General features: G+C 29.8%; 1 protein-coding gene across 1 annotated transcript in view; it reads left to right on the forward strand.

Annotated features, from left to right (window-relative positions):
* Positions 1-21,723, forward strand: part of LOC139528558 (uncharacterized) — a 74,860-nt gene that overhangs the window by 31,960 nt on the left and 21,177 nt on the right. The gene's annotated exons all lie outside the window — the stretch shown is intronic.

The raw sequence follows: 21,723 nt of genomic DNA on the forward strand, positions 1-21,723 counted from the left end.
TGTGTGATCCAGACGTACGTTTACTATAGATTGCATTAACAATATACATGTATACATGTGCTAAACTTTATTTTATTTGCAAACTTTACAATCAATAAATGATAACGTAAGAATTCAATGATCTGGTTTATACTACAACAAATATTGCAAAATATACATATACTTGTGTTACAAGTATATTATGTTATAAACTGGAATACTGACTAAATGAAATAAGGTTGTAAATTTATTTCATTGATGATAAAAGAGGCAAATAACCCTAGGATTTTTTGTTTTATCAATGGCCGACCTAAACTAACTGAGATCACCTGCACTAAATAATACCCCTTTTAACGACAGATAATATAACAATACTTTAGTAAACAATGATTAAAATTTTGTAAATACAAATGACCTGCTTCACACACTGCATCTAGATATAGATAAGTTGATACTGTAAAAACTAGATAGTGACAAAATGTTGTTTTCATTTGTTTACTGTTTTGATTAGCATATAAGTTACAAAGCGGGAATGCACAAAGTTTTCTAAACAGGCTGATTTAAAAACCATGTCATTTCACTAGGATGGTTTTATATATTACCATTGCTGTGTTCGTAATGCTATATATCCTCGTAATATTTGATTTGACTTTGCAACTGATGCGAGCGCGACAGATGAGTTGTGTGAAGACAAAACATGCGTCTGGAGTACTGATTTATAAACTTGGTTTCCGTGATGAGTTTGTGTATAAAAAGGGTCGACACTACCGTTGCTGTACGTTTTATCTCTGAGGGATCACCGTCCAGAGATATTTGCTTGTTTATATGTGATACATTGTACATATATCAATGTGTTAAGTGAATTAATATACATTCAGTTTTATTAATTTTATAATAAGTTGTCCTAGTTTAATGAGCAAAAAGAAGTATATTGACGATTATTCTATTGTTCTGCTATCCTTTGGATGTCTTGTGTTTTTTATTATATATATTATTGATGTTCATTTTTTTTAAAAGAAGTAGGTCGTATATTATTAAATTTGAAAAACATTCTTTTCACAGTTCGATCCTTACATCATTATGTAAGATAAAGGTAATTTCCCTTAAATTGAAATTCCCATGAATACAACTTGATTGTCGAATTAAACACGTAGCGAAATTTCAACTTAAACTTTTTTGTGGAATACTTTCATGCATATAACTCATCGATATACATGTATCGAGTACACAGCGCAAAACTTTCCACCGAAGTATATGATCTAATAAAGGAAATAGTGAAAAACACACACTGATTCGGATAGAAATAGATATTATACACATGCAGGTATATAAGTACTTGATATGAATGTAATGCATTTCAAGACCTTCAAATTCAAATGTTAGGTTTTTATAATAAATCAGTTTGAACGATGTTACAGATTACATAGAGTGTTTTCGACCTAAAATAAGTTTGAAGATATATTCTAATTACTAACATAAAGCAATTATATCCGCGGCAGCACTTTTATATAAATGCTAAGGATACTATATTGAAATAAAGACACGTTATGAGCTATATCAACGACATATACTATTCGTAAATGGTTTCGAAAAGAGACACATATCTTTACAATAAGCCTCATTTATTTTTATTTATTTAGCGCCCAAACATTTTGGTGTCCATATTATTTTGTAAAAGATGTCGCAATTCCCTTGAGATATTTTCATTCGTTTTGATACCGCAAACATCTTCTTTGTGAACCTGTCATCTCATTGAAACATTACTACCTTATAACTTACTTTGATTTTGCAAAAAGTTTTAATTTATCAAACTCAATAAATACCTTGTAGGTTATAACACTATTGATTTATTATTTTATGTTTTCTGTTTAAAGGCCAACTTAAAATTACCGAATGGATTTAATAAATTACCGATTGTCAGAGGAAGCAAACTATAACCTAGTGATTCCTAGTGAAACCAGTATTTTGCTTTAAAACAATCCGACAGTACATGAACTGTCAACATTCAGAAATATCAAGTAAATATGTTTTTATCGGGATTATTGAAATAAGGTAAAACCAAGAAAGTAATTATGATCATAAGTTCAAGAAAGTATGTCATGGCATACATATTATAAAATCAGCCTAATCAAATAACAGACATGTTACGCAATTAAAGCAATTTGATCATTATGTAACTTACGATTGGTCATATAAGATATATACTATTCTATCTAAGTTACAAACACGCATAGAACAAAAAACCAAGAGAAATGTAAGCCAATGTAACATGTTTAAAAGCACTATTTAATTTTAGAATCTTGAAAAATAAGTGGACTACATTTTTTGTAAATAAAGAAATAAAAACAAATTAAAAGTCGATATTATTAAAGTTCAGGAATAACATTTTAGATATCGGCAAGACAGATCCTAGAAGGGTCTTTGATATGATGATCTCTTGAATTGAACACTTTAATGTGTCGAGTAAAGTAAAACATTGCAATTTTTTAACAAGTATTAAAGAAGGTAATGTAAACAAATTACTAGAAAACAAAACTTCACATGCATGAACGAATAAGTTAACAATTTTACAAAATACTACAGTTTTCTATGATGCAAACAACCACTTTAATGAAAACCTATTGGTGACCTTCTGCTGTTTACCGCTCTTTAGTCGGATTGTTGTCTGTTTGACACATTCTTAATTTCCATTTTCAATTTTTACTTCTGACATCATATATTTTACAAACATTTTATGGATTTTTGGCAAAACGTCTCGTTTTCGAGTTTATTGCTTTTTTCTTCTATTCAGCAAGCAGTTATTAAAAGCAAATACATCTTTCTAAGAACAGCACCACTGTTAGGTGTTGTAAACGATTATATTAGTTCAGTTCATAGAAAAATCAAAAGTTACACCGATACTCAATAAAAATATCACAAACACCACGCTAGCAACATGATCAACTTAAACATATTTTGACACTCTGCACACAATTTATTTATATCATTTTATATGCGTCATTATCAAAGCTTTTTAGAGAACTAGCTGAAAGCAAAATTAGATCATTTGTAGAAACCTTTCTAGTTGCGAAATATTTACTATTTTGCAGTTTGTTATAATTACTGTGTTCAAAATAGACAGCATACGATTATAGATCTTCAAATGTGCACGAGAGAAAGCGTAAGAGATCGTTTACCTTTACATTTGCTGTTGGGTTCACGACCTTGACAGAAGAATTTATTACTTCATTCATCGGAATTTCCTTATCGTATTTACGTCATAAAACACTTCATCATATCGTCCTTTTAAATTTTTTAACGTTGATAAGATATTTACCATGTCTGAAGCAAAAATTTGCATTTAAGCATAGAACAGCTACATGTACAGCTTGTATGAAGAATAGAGAAAAACTCTCTTGTTCGTATATTATACAGTTCCCATCAAAGCTAAACATACACTTATCAGTAATTGACATAGTTTAAGAAGCATTTGATGAGCTGTCTATCGTTTTTCTGATGAAAAAAATTGATATAGAAAAAACTCACAAAACAATTCATATTTAATAACATGGAAATAAAACTACAGATTTATTCTTCCTCTTGGGAATGTTTTGAAATGTTTTAAATGCTTTGAAATGGAAAAAAAAGGATTACGGATTAATGCAAAAGACCTGTAAGAAAAAAATTCAATTTAGTTCGTTTTCCCTATACATAAATCGTGTAATACAACGCATTCTTACATCCCTTTAAAATGCTAACAGTAAACTCGTATGCAGATATCGAAAGGTAAACTATTTGACAAAATATGTTTAGGTCATTTAAGATAAAATTCTGTTTATGAACATGTTATAACCAGGAGCCTAAATTTTAGAAAACAGATTAGCTCTTTTCATAACCATGTTAGCAATACCTGTGTATTCAACTTGATCAAAACGTCAACCATATACATATTTACCAAAATACAGTAAACATGTTGTAATCCTATATCGCGATATCGAAGCATTGACAGAGATGTTCTAAGCAGAACGGACCTTTACAACAAAGGAAAAAATCAACTTATCTTTTAAACTGTTGTGAACTTTCATTTCTCTTTAGATCGAAATGAGTAGTAGTGCACATCTTCAACTTGCTGCAATTTTCAATTTAATCTGCAAGACAAAGGTTCAACCATCGTTGTTCCTTCGACTTGTTACGGAAAACAAGTTTCAATTAAACGGTTTGAAAAGTCATAGCCACATATGATAAGTAATTTGTTTCACTTTTCGTTGGTAGAATAGAGTCCTCAATTTCGGTATCCCATCATGGGGCTTATCACCAATTTTGACGTGACTTTGACCACATCATTGATGCATCTGGAGGAACAGAAACTGTTTACTCTTGAAATTTCCGGTTTTTTTATATGGATTTTTATGTTTCATCATCTTATTATTTGACAGAGCATTGTTTTATCAACTATTTTATTTTTGTCGATGGGAAAATTTACATCCATCTTAATGTTTTTTTTTCATTTTAATGCCATGTAAATTGAACAAATTTGGAAGGTTCTTTAGCGTCTTAGGATCTTATTTACTATTAAATAGTCACCGCAATTACGGCTTTTTCGTTTAGACCTTACTGTTATATTTGTAAATGATAAAATTGAATAACAGTTGTTATTTAAAAAATGAAAAAAAATACATTTGGAATACACCAACCAAGTAAAAATCAGTCAAGTTGGGTCCGCAAAGAGGTTCATTGACTTCTTCTGCTAAAATGCTTCTGCCCCTAGTTGAATCTTAAAACAGATAAAACAAAAAACATATAGTCAGTTATACAAGGCTGAGAAATGACTTATATGAAACAATTGAAACGATTTCTTATTAAAATACAAATGCAGAACAGCTAAACGTAAATACTTTCAAAGAAAATCATATCTTGCAAAGTTGAAACAGTACATGCTCAGTAAATACAAATTAGGCATTTGTTACTACTATGACTCTGAGAATCATAACTAAAGAAGGTCCAATTGAAACATATAAGACTAATTATTAATGCAAGCATATATCGGCGGCGAAAAATTATGACTAATGTGTTTATAATTAAGTTGATATTATAAAATGTATGAGTAATAATTTTACTCTACCTTATAATCTTGTTAAAACTAATCGGTTAAGGTCTTTACATTAAAGGCATAATTTAGATATTGTGTGAGAAACAGGTCATTTGTATTCAAAACATTTTAAAAGGACTTGTTTACTAGATAATTATTGTATTATCTGTCGTTAAAGTAGTTTTTAGTGCAGATGATCTAAATTTGATTTTTAGTAGGACATTTGATATAAAAAAAATCATGTACGGGTTATTTATCTTTTTTTATCATCAATGAACTAAACTAAAAACCATATTTTTCTTATTTATTATTACAATTCATAACATAATCTATTTGTTCAGCACAAGTACACATATATTGGTCAATATTTTTTTATAGCATAAATCAGTTCATTGAACTCTTACGTTATCATTTATTGATTGTAAAGTTTGCAAATAAAATAAAGTTAAACACCGTATACATGTATATTGTTAGTGCAGTCTATGATGAATGAAAGTCTAAATCACAATTTATTTTTTTTATAAACAAAGTTTAATATATAATTTGGCAAAACACCACATGTATACAATGAAACTAAATCAAAAGCTCGAATACATCGAACGAATAGATAACAACTGTCATATTCCTGACTTACTACAGGCATTTTCTAATGTAAAAAATGTTGGATTAAACCTGGTTCTAAAGCTAGCTAACCCTCTCACTTGTATGACAGTCGCATCAAATTCAATTATATTGACAACGATGTTTGAACAAAACAAACAGACATAGTAGGTTAAAATTCCAAAAATAGCTACAAAGTAGTCAACATTGTGTTATAATCTTAATCACTATAACAAACAAATATGTAACAAAGAAGCACAAAACAGCATATAGACAATGAAAGTCGGTTGAAAACAAAACTTTATGACAAATGAGATGATTTCATCTTTCCACTTGTGAACTTTCCATTTCTATGTAGCAACATTCCAGCAGCGCCTGCATACGGAGTATATATCCCAATTGATACGATATTCCCGGACTTGTATTTCCTATCATGATTTCCTTGATAGAGGATTACTACTCACAACAAAGCTATTAAACCAAGAGTTCTAAATAGTGAATTCGAAGTTGAAATCATCCCTTCGTAAATTCTACGGACGCCATCACGGGTTGGTTTACCGTTACGGAATAACCGTTTCACAGATAGGTCGTATATTAATAAATTTGAAAACATTTTTCTCACAGTTTGATCTTTACAAGCATTATGTAAGATAAAAGTAGATTCCCTTAAATTGAAATTCCAATGAATACAACTTGATTGTCAAATAAAACACTTTGCCTAATTTCAACTTGAATGTTATTATTAGAGAAACAGATTGTTACACAGTGACGCGTGGATTATCGGATTTATCCAATCAAGATAGTTAAAAAAATCAATTTCCTCGGCGAGGACTTTGAAATTTATAATGTAACTATCGAGATTGGATAAATCCGATAATCCACGCGTCACTGTGTAACAATCTGTTTCTTAATGATTAACAGAAGAATTTTTTTCTTTTCAAAACAAAAATCCCCTTGGAGTTCCTTCCACTTTCCACAAAGTTGTCAATTTCATTAACACCTGTTAGAAAATTTTGGAGCTGTGAAAGGTTATGACCCTTTGACTCAGTCAATCAGCTTCTATCACCAACAACCACATGTTGATTAAATTTTTGTATACAATTGGTTCGGAAAGGGATATATGTCCATATAATTAGAGAAAAAAGATTTATTTAATATTAAACATTTCATGAATACACAAAAATCAAGCAAATATTGCAAACAAACATATGGTCTGTCATATGGTCGGGTTGTTTTCTCTTTGACACATTCCCCATTTCCATTCCCAATTTTATGATATTATTTTGGCGCTCGAGGTATTTATTCTTGATTCAATCATAATAGGAAATACTGAAAAAAATATGCCCTCTATCGTATACAAATCGACAGTATACACATGTACAAGTACTTGATAAATATGTTTGCATTTCAAGACATTCAAATACAAAAGAAAAGAAACATTTGGTCGTTATGTTTGGTTTTTATAATAAATCAGTTTGAACACCGTTACAGACTGCACAGATCTTATAAAGCATAAAATATGTATGAAGATGTATTTTTATGTATTATCATAAGTCGATTTCTATTATAGGCAGCACAATTATATGAACGCAAGTGATACTTTATTGACATTTAGACACGTAATGAGCTTTACCAACGCCATATACTATTCGATAATGTTTTCATATATCTTTACAATAGCCCCATTTGTGTTTAATTTTTAGCTCTCAAACATTTTGTTGTCTAGAGTCTTATTAAAAGATGTCACAATCCCCTTGATATATTTTCATTCGTTATTATACCACAATAATCTTATTTGCAAATATGTCTTCTCATTGAAATAATACTACCTTATAACTTATTTTAAGTTTGCAGACAGTTTTAATTTATCAAACTCAGTAAATGTCTTGTAGGTAATTACAATATTATTTTTTTTTACGTTTTATGTTTACAAGCCAACTTTGAATTACCGATTGGGTTTAATAGTATTAACCGATTGACAGAGGAAACAAAATATAGTGTAGTGATTCCTAGTGCAACCAGTATTTTGCTCTAAAAAATCCTACAGTACACGAACTGTCAACATTCAGATATATCTAGTGAATCAGTTTTTGAAATCGGGAATATTAAAATATGGTAAAACCAACAAAGTAATTATGATCATTGGCTGTAGAAATTATTACATGACATGCATATAAAATCAGACTAATCACTAACAGACATGTCACGCAATTAAAGCAATGGTATCATTATGTAACTTATGCTTCTGTATATAAGTATGTAGACTAGCTCAGTAAAATCTATAACTGTTATATAAACAAATATCATAGAGACATTGAAACCAAACTAAAAGCACAATTAAATGGTATAATACTGCAAATTAAGTCAAATAAATAAATGGGTTAAACACATGAAACGTAAATATTATTTTAGTTTAGAAATAACATTTCCGACATTAACAAGACAGATATAGGAAGGTGTTTGTTTGGAGATCTGGTTGCTCATTCTTTGTCTCTGTTGTGTTTTGTTACATATTGTTTGTTTGTTGGTCTTTTTGAAGCCACGGCGTTGTCAATTTATTTTCGACTTATGAGTTTGACAAAATGTGTCAATGTCCTGCTGCTATATTTCGGCTTTCATTTGAAGAGCTATATTGTTTTGAAAACTTTTAAATATAGACAACTCTCCGATGAAATGATTGTGTATGAGTGCAGTACAGAGAAAAGAAAATGGAGGAGTGACACCCGAGACGGATAAAGGTACCACAAAATCACGATATCAACTAAACATAAACATATCTCGACACTCTGAACACAATTTTTTCTATCATCTCTTTACGCATCACTATAAAAGATAATTAGAGAACTAGTTGACTGCTAAAACAGATCAGTTGTAGAAAACTTATATGTTGCCGAGATAAATTACTATTTAGCAATTTTGTAGTGTATATAAAGTAGCCGGTATAAAATCATAGATCTTCAAATCTTCATGGGAGGCCATAAGAGATAGTTACAAATACACTTTTTGTGGAGTATATGGCTTTGAAAGAAAAAGGAGTAGGTCCGGTAAGGACCGACTTTGGCCTCATATTTCAGGTTCATCTGACGAGAGATTTTGACCACTTTTTAAACACTTAAGTGTCTATTTTATTTGAATTAATTAGTTTATGTGAAAGATTTTAACAGATTTAGTCATTAAAAACGATCCGATTGAAGCTCAAATATGAAAAATCTACCCACTATGCCGAAAAATGTCACTTTTCAGATGGTTTTTGGTAAAAATGGAAGTGGCCGCATCCGTGTTCATCCTCAACCTTTATTTATGTTATGTATTATCATAAAATACAACTTACATTTCAATATTAAGGATGAACACGAATGCGGCCACTTTCGTTTTACACGAAAATCGTCTAAAATTTAACTAAAATGCTAGAATTATGAAGATTTTAGTAATTTAGCATGACTTAATGGTGCTAGTACCGGATATATGTGCACTGTATTGTCAAAAACAGCCAATGGGGCCAAAAAGGGTCTTACTGAACCTACTCCTTTACTTCTTTTTTCATAGGAATTCCAGTGTTGTAATTACGTCATACAACTCTTTAACATATCGTCCTTTTAACTTTGATATGCTATATGTCTTAAGCAAACATTTGTATTTCAGCATAGAACAGATACATGTACAGCTTGTATGGAGAATAAAGAAAACCCCAGAAGTCGATTTCACAAAAAAACTTACGACTAAGATTAATCGTAAGTATACTGATCTGTTCATGTCTTAAGACCAATCTTAATTTTTAAGGTGTACAGTTCCCGTCAAAGTTAAACATACACAATAATGTTATACTGTCATGGAAACAGATAATATGTTATATGCTTCTCTTTTCGTTGTTAGATAGAAATCCTGAATTTAGGTATCCCATTTTGCAGCTTATGTTCAATGTTTTGCAGTGTCCTTGACAAAATAATTGATCCAACTAGATGAACGGAAAATTATTTTTCTTAAATTTCCGGTTTTTTACAGATTTTATGTTTCTTCGAAGTAATTTTTTTCACAGTGCATCGTCTTATCAACTCTCTCATTTTTTTGTTTATGGAAACGTTTTTTTAAATCAAGTTTCTCATCCACCTTGATATCTTTCAGTGTGCTCCCATGTTAATTATAAGAAAACAAATTGGAATGTACGTTTCATTTTAGTAACTCTGTTAGGATATTATTGACTATCAAATAGTCACCATAGTGACGACTATTTCATTTAATTCCTGTTGATCCTTTTGTAAATGATAAAATAAAGCAACGTTAGTTCATTTAAAGAACATCGCGGGATGGTGATCGTAAAATGAAAAAAAAAAAACAACAGTTAACAAATAGCGTGTTCCGGATTTACCTTTTTTTGACTTCGCTATCAAGAACGCTAAATATGGTCTTAAACACAGATTAAGTTTATTTTATAACATTTCTTGCAGTGTTTTCTAATACGAAAGAAACATGAATCTATAATATAATGGATAATTATTGCACACACACAAGATAGATTTAGATTTAAAGGCAGAATATTTAACATGTGACTACTTCATGAGCAAAAGAAAATTGACATAAGAAAATCTGACCAACCGATTAAAATGAATAATTAAGTGAAAAAAAATACCTAACGACACGATATGAAATAGCACTGAAATTGCTTGTCTGACTTGGAAAAGGTTCTACTAATTCACATATATAAGTTTTAATTTGATTTAAAACCTATTTTGCAATCATATGATTTTAAAATGTACCTATTAAGTTTGATTCTTTCAAATCTCAAATAAACAAATGAGGCATGAATTCTAAGTTACATAGCTATGGTTAATCAAACTGGACTGATTGACTCTTTTTTATGTACAAACATGTAATTTTTTCGTAAAGTATTGTTTCAGAAAAACATTATTAATAGCTACATTTATATTAAATCTTGATTTTCTGAAAGTACAATATTCGGATGTTTTTTAAATAAATTTTTTCTTTTCATTATATGATAGTAAACATTAGTCATGTATTCACATATAGATATTTGTGCTGGGCTGTGCAAATCAGTTCATTTAAAACTGTTTTTAAAGTTTAAGTAAGGATCTGTGATCCAAATCGTTTGGTGCTTATTAAAATTTAGATTAACATTTATAAAGGTACTAATATGAGTCATTGTTTTAAGTAGGTTAGGAAAGAAAGGGGTCGTATCGAATTAAATTTGATATTTGCACCCTTGAAATTTTTAATCACTGGTTGCATATTTAAGTAAAGATAATAGTAACACATTTTTTATTATATTAAGATTTCTTTTTTCAAATTGTGTCCAATAAATATGAAATGATACTTACAAAATATAAGGCACACTGTTTGAAACATATACATTAGAAGGATATATTTTTTTGTTTCTCCAGTATTAACCACGAGTAACGCATGACAGTCCAAAAGAATGAAGTGTTTACCAAAAAAAAATTAAAACAATAATTGAGTCTCTGAGTTCAATCTCGGGTGAGTTTAGATTGCATTATTCCTGCCGCCTTCTTACTTTTACTGGGTTTTTTCCCGATCAATTCAATACGGTTGTATGAACTTCCCTCATGTTGGATAAATCTTGGAGTTCGAAGACTTTGGTAATTCTTTTTTTTCTGCTTTCTGTTTGACCATGTAACTAATTTGTCAGTAACTTTTTTTTAATTTTTATTAGTATTTTATTTAATTTTTTATATAGTATCTTGCATTTGGTTAATACTAGTTTCTTCCTACCAGTGAAACGCTATCGGCAAAATCTGTTTCTTAATATATTTTCTTATATAAATTTTATGCATTTTAGATTGCATTCTGCAACGTGCTTATTTCGTGTAATTTTGATTTTGTATTCCTTTTATGCAATGCAAGTTCTAGTAAAAAAAGTATGACTTTTTTTTATGTACTAAGCGATAATCTTCTCTGTTATTCTATTTGTATTGTACATGGTCCTCATCGTGGTCAACTGTCAGTGCTATTACTTTTATTTAAAATATAGGTTTCTACGTGAGACTGCCAAAACCACATCACCTAAAAATTTCAGGTTAAGCATACTACTTGCCTGTTTTGTAGGAATTTATAAAAGAAAAAGTTTTGCAGAAAAATTAAATGGTACTAAATGCAGTGTATCAACTTGGAAATTTAGTGCTAATAGTTAAATTTAAATATTTTAAGTTAGTTCACATAAAATACATCTTTTCGTTGTCTATTTAAATGATATCCTTACAAACACCAGAATATCTATGCCTTGCTTAGTTTTTGTTGCACGGAAGCATCTAATTCATTTCAACTGATAATAGTATTGTATTTTTTTACAATATTAAATACTTGCACTTATAGAGGATTAATATAACAAACAATCTGTTAGAACATTACTCAGATATTGACTGATAAAGATATCAATGTAGCACGTATTAAATTTAAAGTTTTTAAATAATATTAAGTTGAATCAGTGTGTTCAGTAAAGAATAAACATACTTATAATAAACTAAGTGCAAACTATACAAAATATATGTCGATGGACATAATAAAATAAAAAAACGACGACTTTTCAAAAAACAGAACGAATCTCAAATATTTAATAAATGTACAAGTGAACTAAATTTCGCATTATTAATATTGATCAAACCTGGGTATGGATTTATGAAATTTTACGTTTGTTAAACTTGCAAAGTTTGTTGACGAGACTTTTGATTTTAGAGGGGAGGGGGAGGCTGTCCAGTTTTTGTCTTGTCCCTATCATTAGATGAACAGTAAATTGTACAAACGAAAAATAAAAAGTTTAAAGTTACAATTAACGACTGAACTCAAAGGGTAACGTATACGTGGTCAGTCATTGTGCTAATACATTGGCATTATTTTAAAACTTAATCAATTATGACAGCAAAGCGCAAATACTTTAGTATCAAACATAAAATCAGTATTGCTGTGTGGTTGGTTAAAACATCCAATTAACCAAAACTAAGTACATTCATGTTCATTAGTTGTTCAGGTTTATTTCCAATTAAAGTTTCTAAAGTTCTAAAACAGCCATTGTAATATTAAAAACAGAACTGTCATTTGTCAGTATTTCAGTTATTTTTCAAGAAGTGACTATACAATTATCCCTCGGTAAATTCAACGGGCAATATGTCACCAATTAATTGACCTTCATCGAATAACTTTTCACAGATGACAACGAGTGTATTCCAGTTGTCGGAATAACAATTCCTTCCACTTTCCCCTAAAAATGGCATACCGAGTTTTTCTTCTTACCTGGTTTTTCTTTACATGAACGGCTTGTAGATTGGTGCAGCATGTGGAGCGGAATCTCTTACCATTATTGAGCACCTGAGATCCTTCGGTGTTTTTATGGGGTTCTTGTTGCGCATTCTATTGTTTTTTTTTTTACATTATTGATTGTGGATGACCTCAGTGCGTCGACCTATCATCATGTGATTTTGACCTTGCACGCATATAACTGGCCAGAGCAATGTATGACTTACATCAGTACAATAAGGTTTTAATCAGAGAAGAAATAAAAAAAACTATCGAAATTAACCTAGAAAGAAAAGCTAGGCAGAATGATCTCGTAAGTCAAACAATTATATATGGAATGAACTCAAACAGCAAAATGCAAACATGCAGGTTGTAGTTTTATTTTTGTATTGGTTAAGTACCAATAAAAGTATACATAGATAATTGTGAAAACCAAACGATGTCCAGCCTTAAAATGCCGAACGATAGATGAGGTGAGTTCGGTTAGCTTTTTTTTTTAAACATTAAACATAATATATGCATCATTTATATTTCTAGAAAAAGTCCATTAAAAACGTGAAGCTAGTCTGTAATAAAATTTACAGTTCTAATTTTACTACTTCAGATGTGCATTTTCACAATACATGTCTTTCTATTGATACCCGAGGCAAACTATTCAAAATCCTATAATTATTTACAAATTTACAGCCAAATTCACGCAAGGAACCATATGTTTGCTGATAAGAGAGAGACACATTTAAAATGTATGTCAATTAAGCAAAACTATTATACATATTTCATATTTGTGTCATCCGCATTTAAATGAAAAACATAATTTAAAATACAAGATGCCACCGATATACAAGCGACTTTAATTTGTCTTGATATGATCGTTACACAAAGGACAGATAAATGACAATATATTCCTAAAGTGATAACCCTGCATAAAAGGTATTGTGTTATGTTTTAAAACATATAACCCAATTCGCAAGCTGCTATAATTTCTCTAGCAAAAACAAATTATATATAAGTAAGTAGACAAATATGTTTTCGAATCAGAGGTTACATACAAACAATGAATAGATTATCTAAAATAACCACCAGCTTGCATTTATAAAATTAGTATTGAAATCATAAACACCATACTAATTGTTTGGATTTTGATTATTTGTCTGACAAAAAGAAAAACGATGATCAAATTAAGTATATTTGTATCTATCGAAATACTTCTTTTCACTAATTATTAACTATCACTTTCTCATCTTTCGTGAGAAAATTTGAAATTCTATTATGTTATATGTATGACGATAAAATATTTAAAACCTTAATGCGTTGATGCATGTTTAAAACTGATATCTATATGAAATCCATATGAAAAGATGTCACCGTCAGATAGTGAATATGTCAGTGTATTATATGCATGAGCCTTTATCTACAGAAGTTGTAAATTTTCAAATTAGTCATAGTCAAAATTTAAGAAAAAAGTGTAATTCTTTGTAAATATAACATTTAATAGAATAGTATTAAATTAAACAGTGCTTTCAAATCAGTATAGATGTTGTGGTAATGTATTACTTATTATATATAAGCATAGTTATTGTTACAGAATAATAAAAATCACACACACAATTTAGAAAGTCATTATCGTTATTTGTCTTATTATATGTATCATTTTAATTTCTATTTTTCTATGAGAAAGGCGTTCGACTTTTTGAGTAGTATTTGAATAGTTCTTGATATACTAGTAATGCTTCCACTTTATAATTTATAAATATGACTACCAAAAGTATAATCTGCTGATGAACTTTAGAAGGCGGAAATCACGTACTAGTATTACAATTGCATTGATATCCGAACGATACTTTATTTGCAACATTTAACAAGTTCTTCAAAACAAGTAACATTAATCACTGTCTAATTTGTGACATTATCAACTACCTTGTGACTTGAGTATCTGTTAAATGTCATACTTAGGAAGAAGTAATTGAATATCAAATGAGACATCGGTTAACCCAACCGCAATCTATATCTATATAAAAAAAGCTATCAGTTTATATTCGAGTAGAAATTTAACGCTATCATATTATTTATATGAACTGAAATAACTTTTAAATACGTGTATAATTCACAATTAAAGGTAATTTGTTAATATTTTTATATCAATTTAAGTCACAGACAAGATAATGCATACATTTTGTGTTTTAATTTGTGGTTTATTTTTTTTTTTTTTTTTAAATAGGATCAAGGTTACAGGGCTACATGTAAAACAAATAAAAGGTGCGATCTTAATTTAGGTAAAATATGAATGAGAATGTTGTTTTTATAAACATATATGGTTGTTTCTGAAATTATGATAGACCGATAAATTGCCAATTGCAACAACTTCTATGCTTCTTCAGAACAGTAAAAAAGACAATTAAATTTTTGTTATTTTTTTTTTCTTCAAAATATTGTCTTTTAAGTCTTAAAATGTGTGCATCATACTATCGAATTTGTAGCGTGCATGCGTTATAACAGTATCGTAATGAGTGAAAAAAGTGCTATGTTTAAATTAAATCTTTAAAGTTCTCTCTATCCATACATTGTGTGTTTTGTTGTTTATTTCTTTTTCATAAATTGGATCAAGGTGACAGGGCTACATGTAAGACAAATAAAATGCGATCTTAATTAAGGTCAAATATGAATGAGAGTGTTTTTTTTTTAAACGGATATGGTTATTTCTGTAATTACGATAGACCGATAAATTGCCATTTGCAACAATTATTATGATTCTCTAGGACGGTAAAAAAAGCAATCATATTTTTTGTATTTTTCTTTCTCAAAAGATTGTCGTTTAAGTCTCAAAATGTGCGCATTATAGTATCGATTTTGTAGCGTGCATGCGTTATAACAGTATTGTAATGAGATAAACAGGTGCTATGTTTAAATTGAATCTTAAAGTTCTCTCTATCCAATTATCATATTTTACTAGTTCTAACATGAAAGATTGTATACCTGTTTTTAGGTAGACATAAAGATATGGTGAAGTCCCTGTGTGAGCGTACGTCATTGTATAAAAATAGAAAATTATGATATTTGATATTTACGTTCATGTCGCATCCACATTTAGTTTACATGTATTATTGAAGATGCATGGAGACAAACATCATTATATCCTTCTCTTTGATAATAATTGGTAGCTTTATTAATTAAAAGTGCAACGTTAATTCTTATGCAGAACATATGTTAACGAAGGTAAGCCTTCAGATAACTGCAATTAAGGAGTTATGATGCAAACTTAAACAGTTCTACTTAAAAAAACTATCGTTTAAAGGAGCACACAGTTTTAAATATGTACAATTTACCTCCAAAACGTTTATAATATCCGCATGTAATTGGTAGACATCTCCACAAAATAGGCAGGTTTATTCATCTATCAAAACGACGGTTTCCTGAGAAAAAAAAAACAATGGAAGAGTGTTTGTTTTCTTTTTTTATGTTTTTTATTCTAGTTTTTCCTGTTGTTTTTGTTTGTAACCAGTAATTTAAAAATGTTCATAATACATTGTTTTCGTGAATAACAAGAGCATCAATAAAAACCGAGCTTTACTATAAAAACTTCATATAGCATTGGATCACAAGAGGAAAATGGTTTAATTTACAATCATACCAAAACATCCGGTTTTTTATTATTTTTCTTTTAATGATCAAGATTGTTAAGCTCATCCTATTGAAGATGTCTTTCTGTTGGCGGTTTATACATGTATTACAGCGTAGTATATGATTGAATATTTTTTTTAAATCGCAGGCTTGAACTAGTGCATGAAGTACTTTTGATCTTTAACCGGAAGTAAATTGGTTTAATAGCGCCTGGTGAAAATTGTGGTTTGCTTATCATTTAAATGTTTGACGGGTTAATTTATGACCAAACCACTAGTATTGAAACACGTAAAAAATAAATGTACAAAGGTATAAAAGTATATCTATAGCGCGGGTACCCCTTTAAATTTACTAAACGAAGTTACAAGTTGATCTTTGATTGAAGGCTTGATTTAAGACTATTGATAAAAGGTTTACTGTCATATCAAGTTATAAGACGGTGACAGTATAGTGTTTTCTTTTGTTTGTTCTTTGATTCGTAACATAATCAATTGACTAAACTGTACTCTGAGAAATTGTATCAAATTGTTGGTGAACCCATAATAAAAATAATGAAAGAGATTGTTATCGTGAACATATTAGAGGTTATCTAGATAAGTGTTGTTTTCTTTTATTTTGATAGCAAATGGACAATCCACATATGTCATATTTAACACAAATGTAATAGCATACAAACTTGAAATTGAAATAATATTATTAGGTCAATTAGCTCTATTCATGAAAATGACAAGATAGTGTTTTCTTTTGTTTGTAGTTTGATTTGTAACCTTATGAATTGCATTTATGTAATAGATATGAGGGTGTGCCCCAAAATTAAACTAATGAATGATATAGTTATCGTGAAAACCAAATTGAAGATTATCTAGATATGTGTTCTTGTGTTGTGTTGTTACTTTTGATAGACCGATAGGGTATCAGTTGTACTGTTATGATACTATTTAAATACAAGAAAGACAATTAAAATCATTTTGAGCAATAAAGATTGCTGAAAATATCACTCAATTATCATTTACGAAATTTTGTTTTTTAGATTGTATAAAGCCCATATGAATTGAATGTTGGTTTGCATTGCTTTCATTATATGAGTTGTGAATAAAACATGTAAAACATCTACGTGTACGTCTGGTAAGAACAATCATATTTTTTTTATGTAATTAAAATGGTGACGATATCGAATGGTGCAGATTGGTTTTGTATTGAAGAAAAAATATTTATGTTAAATTGTATATTTTCATTGCAGCTTTACCAACTATGACAAAACTAATGAAAGATAAAAACTACATCAACAACGACAGCATGGAAATCGAAATTATGCTTGATAAGGTAAACCCTGTTCCAAACTGCACAGCATGGTTCGAGGTGAGAAGGACAAAACTACTGTATAATATTTTTATTATCTCAATTGTATTCAAAAGAAAAGTTTTCTCTCAGCAAAAAAATATAAAAAACAATTGAATTGCTAAATTTTAGCAGTGTTCTTATTTACACATTATTGTGCATTCAAATAGTTCTAATACGTGAGATATACTTTATGTACATGCAAATCAAAATTATCTCAACACATCAGACTTTAAAGAGACCTCCATCGTATTCAGAGACGGTTTATCAATGATGCAACTGTTACGGTTATGAAATGGTACACGTATCATAATGATGTTAAAGTGATTTTTAATGTACCTGTTACTGATGTCAATTGTGAAGGTCGACTGCAAATACTGTGCAACCTTATTTACCGAAATGTTACAATTTTTGACGAACACATAGATATATGTCATGGTAAGCTAAATCTAATTTCTTTATATTTATGCAAATGGATTTGTTCCTTCTGTTGTGTCTTGCATTCATAGTTGTTCATATTTTGTAATGATTCATTGCAAAACTAGGGTGAGGCAAATATTCTCCACACATCAAATTATGGCAAAAGTAATATGCTTTAAAAAAGCCTCCATCATACCGAAACTATGAAACTTGAAGAACAGTTTGAAATCCGTCACATAAAACAAGAACAGTGTCACATAAAACAGATTTAACCTTTTAAATCATGACAGTGAGGAAAGAGAACATACTAAACAATTGTGTTAATGTATTTAAATTTCACAAAACAGAATTATATCTGATCATTCAAGATTTGTCCTTTCTTCCTCAAAGGGTACAGACGTAATATTTTTCTAAAAACAAATTGAGAGATGTTTTACTGTTTTTTTTTTTCGTACAACTGTAAATATTTAATGCGAATGGAAAACGGTTATACAATCAAAACCTTAGCATGTTACCTCCCACAAATAGTTTACGTGGTATTTCCTACGCATACACACTATGTCAAACTCACGTTTTGCCAAAACTGTTTTGCACATATTCGCATGTATATGTTTCGTGTGTTCTATAGTTCTTCTGTAAAGTCTTTATACAAAGATCTTTGAACTTTCGAATTCAGAATATTTCTTTTTTATATTCATTAATATTTTGTTTTCAATGTTTAGAAAGAGAAAGAGGCACGCTGGTAATGATTACAATATCCATCGGATGTGCTGTGTTTGTTATGATTTTGTTTATTGGCATATACTTGGCCAAAAGTAAGTTTTTAATACAGTTGGCTTTATAATATTTTGATATGAGCGTCACTGATGAGTCTTATTGAATCCATCATTGCATCATTGCATTCTTTATCGCATTCATCATTGCATCCACCATTGCATTCAGACGCAGCGTGAATTCTTGTGTTTTGTGTTCAAGGTTTTAAAGAATGACCTTATTTTAAAACTAAATCCATCGGTAATAGCCTTTTTTTATAAGATAATAGAAGCAGAGCTAGTTAATGTAACAGTAACAGCATTTGCATTACAGAACACATTACAAGTTGTTTCTTAATTATTATTTAAAACTGTTGATGTATATGTCTTTTGGTTTTGTGAGTCTTTGTTTACTCCCTGATTTTGATGGTTATTGTGTTATTTTTCCTAAATACCAGAGCATACCTTCGGAATTTTATAAAATTTAAATTACCACTTTTGATTTTAATTTATTCACTGGTACACTATGCATTTTTGACATACAATTTCAATTTATGATATCATCTGTTAATATTTCATATTCAGCAAGTATTATTTCTTATTTCAACGTGCAGCTAATCGTAAAAAGCTAAACGTGTTATAAATGTTATAAAAAATGTGTGCGAATATAAAGTTAGCTTTTAAGTTGATCATGTTATAAATCATGTGTAAGTATTATTTATTGTATATGTGTATTTGACAGTATTATTGTCCAAATGAACGTAATTAACAAACACGAAAACTTTGCGCCATTTTCTACATTTTCTACATTTGAAAACGCCTGTAACAAGTCAGGAATATGACAGTTCTTGTCCATTCGTTTTTGATGCATTTTGTTATTTGATTTTGCCATGTGATTATGGACTTTCCGAATTGATTTTCCTCTGAGTTCAGTAGTTTTGTGATTTTACTTTTTACCTAGGCGTCATTTGCATTCTGTAGCGCATATCAGTTTGATAAGACAAACATATAATTTTGAATGTGTATGATTGTGTTATTGCTCAAAATTGTTTTTAATCTGTTTAAAATAAATACTAAAAAAAAATACCTATTGTTTAATTTGCTTTAATCTGAATGATTTATACTGCTTTACCACTTCATACATAGAAAAAAGACATTCCCGATCTTTTGTGGTTTGTACAAGGAATTTCTTTCGTGTCTAAAGAAATAAGCGAAAATAAAGTCTTAAACTTTATTAATTTTGCGGATCTTACTTTCTTTTTTGCATTTCAAACATTTTGAAATCAGGGATGCTTACTTGCGTAGGAAATTTAGATGAAATACAGCATAATAGAACTAAAATAGAAAAGCCACCTTTTTCAAATGTTGCAACTACAAATCCAGGGCCCTCTCCCGATTGTGACCTACTGAATTCCACTTATTACTGGTTTTGTTCTAATATAAGCAAAACGAAGGATGCCACATGTGCAACATGATTTGATTTTTCTTCTGGAGCACATGAGATAACTCGAAGGTTTTAATCAGGTACGTGGTGTTCAGTTTAAGTGTTATATTTAGTGTGTTATGTACTATTGCTTGTATATTGGTCTTTATCTGTTTTAGCAATGATGTTGTCAGTTTATCCTTATGCAATCTGTTGGCTGTTTTTGGCTGATGATTGTTTAGTTTAATGATCAATCAATGGGGAACTTTAGTGAATGAAAATAAGTAATAAATCATGTTCCTAAACTCTTAAACTAGTGATATCTTCTGGACAAACATTCCACTATCAATGGTATCGACCCCGTTCTAATAAAAGAAAACAAATACTTTATAAATGTAGTGCGTTTGAGGCCAATTTCTGTATTTCCTTCTTTATGAAGAGACCCAAAATATGCAAACTAGTGATGTATAAAACGATAGACATTTTAGGAGTTACATTATATAATGGGCCTTACATAAAAAAACACAACCAGAGATAACCAAGGCCAGCTTCATCAGTGGTAACTGGTAAATTACAAATATGAACACGAAAAATCAGGTAGGTAATACCTGTTTTGTTCATGTTATAATTAGAGCAGGTACAGACAAATTGTATTTATTCAAGACAACACATGTTAAATGATACAAAATTCACAAAATCCCAGAGATAATTTGTTGACGTCAGTAAAAGTCGACATGAAGTATTAGGTCATGTTCAAGATTTGAAATTGCAGGTGATTTCCAAAATTTCCTATCATTTGTGTTAGTAATATCAACGAATACATGTAATATGCACTTATATTCAATCGTCGTAAAACCTCCTAATTCATTGAAATGTTCCTCACTAGTGTAGAAGCGTATTACGCACTACTATATATTAACGGTTGGATACAACACGGACACGGGCAGTGCGGGTTTTAAATTGTAAATATTTTTTGCATGGATAGTTAATAATGTAGTAAATAATTTTGTATATACTCCAATAATAAATGATGTTTCTCATAATTGTTTTGGTCTATTTTTTATGCATAAATCAGGCTATTAGTTCCTTCGGAGCCATTTATAGCTAATGTGTGTATATCTTTCGTTTGATCTACTCCTTCTCATTATAGTTTACGTCAGTTGGTCTCTGATGGAGAGTTGTCTCATTGCCATCATACCAAATTTCTTATTTGTATTACATCTTAATACAACAGATGGACAGATGACTGCGTTAGATGGATA

This window comes from Mytilus edulis, chromosome 6 (genome assembly GCF_963676685.1).
Source record: "Mytilus edulis chromosome 6, xbMytEdul2.2, whole genome shotgun sequence".
Lineage (NCBI taxonomy): Eukaryota > Metazoa > Mollusca > Bivalvia > Mytilida > Mytilidae > Mytilus > Mytilus edulis.